The 3,854-nt window shown below is 49.4% G+C and overlaps 1 protein-coding gene across 1 annotated transcript in view; it reads left to right on the top strand.

The window, feature by feature from the left end:
- Positions 1–48: 48 nt before the first annotated feature.
- Positions 49–3,854, top strand: part of LRRC57 (leucine rich repeat containing 57) — a 37,012-nt gene continuing 33,206 nt past the window's right edge. The window contains exon 1 of the mRNA XM_040331927.1: positions 49–345. The gene's annotated coding sequence lies outside the window, so the exon portion shown is untranslated. The remainder of the gene's footprint in view (positions 346–3,854) is intronic.

The raw sequence follows: 3,854 nt of genomic DNA, 5'->3' as shown, positions 1-3,854 counted from the left end.
TCCGTACCGGCGCCATGTTGTGATTGGCGGAGCCGGCTGGAGGAGGGCGTGGGCGGGGTTGTTGCCGGAAGTAGCTGAGTGTGGAGTTGTAGTTACTTGGCACTCCCAGTGTGTAGCGGGCGGCCTGAGGGGGGGCCGGGCACCTCACCTCCATAGACCGCTCTACTTCTTCCAGGTCCTCGGTGTAGTCCTGTGTGTGTGGTGGCCGCCCAGACTGGCATAGCTCCGTGTCACACGCCCTGCCCCGACCCTCTTCTTACCCCTGAGGTGGAAGAGTGCACCCCTCATCTGCAGTACTGCATTCCTCCATCAGGGGGCACCTCACACTCTGAGACTCATCTACAGGTGAGTAGTGACTTTGTATAGGAGTCCTCCTGTCTTGTGATATGAGAGTCCCATGTAGTGACCCCTCTCCCTGTATGTCTGCTACTGGAGTTCTCCTTTAACCTGTTGCTGATAATGTGACACACGTGTGGTGGTATGAATGGCAGGTCGTAGCGCACACACCTTGCGGCTGAGGTTTCTGTACTGAGCGCGCTCACTGAGCTCTATCACCCAGGTGACCGCACTGTCACAGACACTCTATGATTTCTAGGACGAGCCAATCCCAGCAACTACGTGATCGAGAAGTCCATCCCACCTCCCACCTCTGGGTCCCAGGTGACAGGGAGGGGTTAAAGTGTGCTTATCCTTTTTCTCCCTTTAACCTGACCTAACCATTGCCACCCTCCACTGAGATGTACTTACCTCTATCCGACAGCTGTGGCCACCTGTGATTGTTTACCTCCAGTTCTGCAAGTCTTAAGCCTGCCATAAGTGGGCCGGAATTTGGCTGAATCAGCAGGAAACTGACAAATCTAGATCCACGTCTGGCCGTTCCTGTTCATGAGAGGTCAATATATCGATTGGCTTTTCATGAATGATATACTTTTCATATACTTGTTGGTATATTTTCACTCGATCAGCGCTGCAGCCAATTGTCCCCAGTACTGATCAGTGTTTTCTGATGGCAGAGGGGTCACTGCTGTCGGAATACAATGATTCCTCCATCCACCTTGAAAATTGGTTCAGTTGTATGACCGGCTCTACTCTCCAAGCTGTGCATTACAGCCCCATAGATGTCTGTCTGAGTCCTGGCGCCAGAGATGGTGGCAGAGAGCCCCATAGATGTCTGTCTGAGTCCTGGGGCCAGAGATGGTGGCAGAGAGCCCCATTGAATTCTCAGGGGATGAAGAGACTTGGGGAGCTGGGTGTAGGCAATAACAAGAGGGCACATCCATCAGATTTATCATTACACATCTGAGGGGTCACAGTAAGGGAGCAAAATAAACTTTGTCTCAAAGTGCACTTATCCTTCAAAGTGGAACTAAAGGTGCAAATTCTTACCTGACAACTAAGGATGAGCTCCAGCGTGTTCGCATGGTACACGTGCAGAGCCCGCCAGGAAGTCGGCACGGCGCTGCGCTAATCACAACCAGGGAGACATTGTCCCGATGCTCGGCTGCAGAGATCGGGAAATGTGTCCCTGGCTGTGATTAGCGCAGTGCTGTGCACACTTCCTGGCGGGCTCTGCACGTGTACCATGCGAACACGCCGGAGCTCATCCTTACTGACCAGCAATTCCTCCACCAGCCCTGGCACCTTCTCCTGAGTGCCAGTCTTTGGGCCTCTTCATTGGCTAGCAGAAGAAGACGTCACTCATGTGCAGGAGCCAGTCATCCTAGCACTCAGATCGGTACGGCGTCAGCAGGTTGTGACAGTGAGTAGGTAGGTAGGGGGCATTTTATAGCGGAAGACAGTTTGTCTCTTCTGCAATAAGAAACTGCCTGCTCTCTGTTTCTTACAATGGAACTTTAGTTCTGCTTTAAATCTCTCATCCACCAACGTTTTTTTTATCTTTTCCTGCAATCCTGATATTTTCTACTTCCGTTAACAGACCAAACTGTCTAGAAAAAGTATCATTTAGAGCAGGGATAAGCAATTAGCGGACCTCCAGCTGTTGCCAAACTACAAGTCCCATCATGCCTCTGCCTCTGGGTGTCATGCTTGATGCTGTCAGAGTCTCGCTATGCCTCATGGGACTTGTAGTTTGGCAACATCTGGAGGTCCGCTAATTGCTTATCCCTGATTTAGAGCAAGGGTGTCAAACTCAATTTCATTGTGGGCGGTTGTATCTGTAAGATTAGATGTTCAGCGCATCCCCTCCCCATACATTAGATGTCAAGAGCCACCCCACCATCAGAAGTTGAGTCCCCCACTCTCCCTTACCTTATGCTCCTGCTGGGAAGAAGCTGGATGCACTGTTTGAAAGCAGAAAGTAAGGGCCAGATCCACGAAGAAGTTACGTCGGCGTATCTATTGATACGCCGCGTAACTTCTAGGTTGCTCCGGCGTATCTTTGTTTTGTATCCACAAAACAAGATACGCCTGAAGCTGGGCTAGATCCGACTGGCGTACCTCTTAGTACGCCGTCGGATCTAAGGTGCATATTTACGCTGGCCGCTAGGTGGCACTTCCGTCGATTTCCACGTCGAGTATGCAAATTGGCTAGATACGCGAATCCACAAACGTACGTCCGGCAGGCGCATTTTTTTCCATAAGGCTTTTTTCGGCGTAACATTACCCCTGCTATATGAGGCGTAGCCAATGTTAAATATGGACGTCGGGCCAGTGTAGAATTTTCCATTGTGTACGTCGTTTGCGTAAATCGTTCGCGAATAGGGCTTTGCGTAGAATGACGTTCACGTTGAAAGCATTGGCTTGTTGCGGGTTAATTTGGCGCATTCACACTAGGATACCCCCACGGACGGCGCATGCACCGTTCAGAAAAAACGTAATTTACGTTGGGTCAAGACGTATTAACATAAAACACGCCCCATCTCATCCATTTAAATTGCGCGCCCTTACGCCGACACAGTTACACTTCGCCGCCGTAACTTACGGCGCAAATTCTTTGTGGATACGGGTATATCTGAGATACACTACGCCGGACGTAAAGAAGCCCCGCGCTACGTGGATCTGGCCCTGTGTGTCTGGAGGAAGGCTGGAGCTCTCCGGCAGCTGCAGAAGAGGTGCAAGGCCCACATGAAATTGCCTGGAGGGACAGATTCGGCCTGCAGGCCTTGTGTTTGACACCTGTAAGTTAGAGGGTTGAGACAAACCCGTTGCCACTGACAGGGGCGCTTACAATGATCAGCTTTTGTTTTTTTATGTAAAACCTTTATACCAAACGAAAAAAAAAAAAAAAATTTGCTATAACTTTTTTTAAAATGGAACTAAACCAATCGATTTAAAGTGTTTGTAAACCCTCACATGTACCCAGTGAAGTAACTGGCCTCAGATGATGCACATAGATGAAGCAAATCCTCCTAAGTAGGTTTTACTTGTTTATCTGCAGTCTTTTCCTCCCTAAACCCATTCAAAGGGGCAGAATCGTTCTAAAACTCTTCTGCATCTGTTAGTATTACAGAGGAGGGGGTGGAGAGCTGCAGTTATAGTAGTGTGTGAGAGCTGATTGGAGGAAAGGCACACACTCCCCTTCACACCGCAAACAGGAGCGAAGGAACATGCAGAGCTGTGTTGTGATTGGACAATTGTGAGCTCCCTCCCCATCACAAATTTATCTTGTGTCTGAGATCTTGGCAGAAGTGACTCATGCTGATAAGAGAAAGGAAGCACCAGCGAGAAAACAAACTTAGGCCCAGATTCACAGAACAGATACGACGGCGTATCTCCTGATACGCCGTCGTATCTGTTGTTCTATCTATGCGACTGATTCATAGAATCAGTTACGCATAGATATCCCTAAGATCCGACAGGTGTAATTGTTTTACACTGTCGGATCTTAAGATGCA

The sequence above is a fragment of the Rana temporaria genome, chromosome 13 (genome assembly GCF_905171775.1).
Source record: "Rana temporaria chromosome 13, aRanTem1.1, whole genome shotgun sequence".
In the NCBI taxonomy this organism is placed as follows: domain Eukaryota; kingdom Metazoa; phylum Chordata; class Amphibia; order Anura; family Ranidae; genus Rana; species Rana temporaria.
This window is presented reverse-complemented; position numbering and strand designations above follow the sequence as displayed.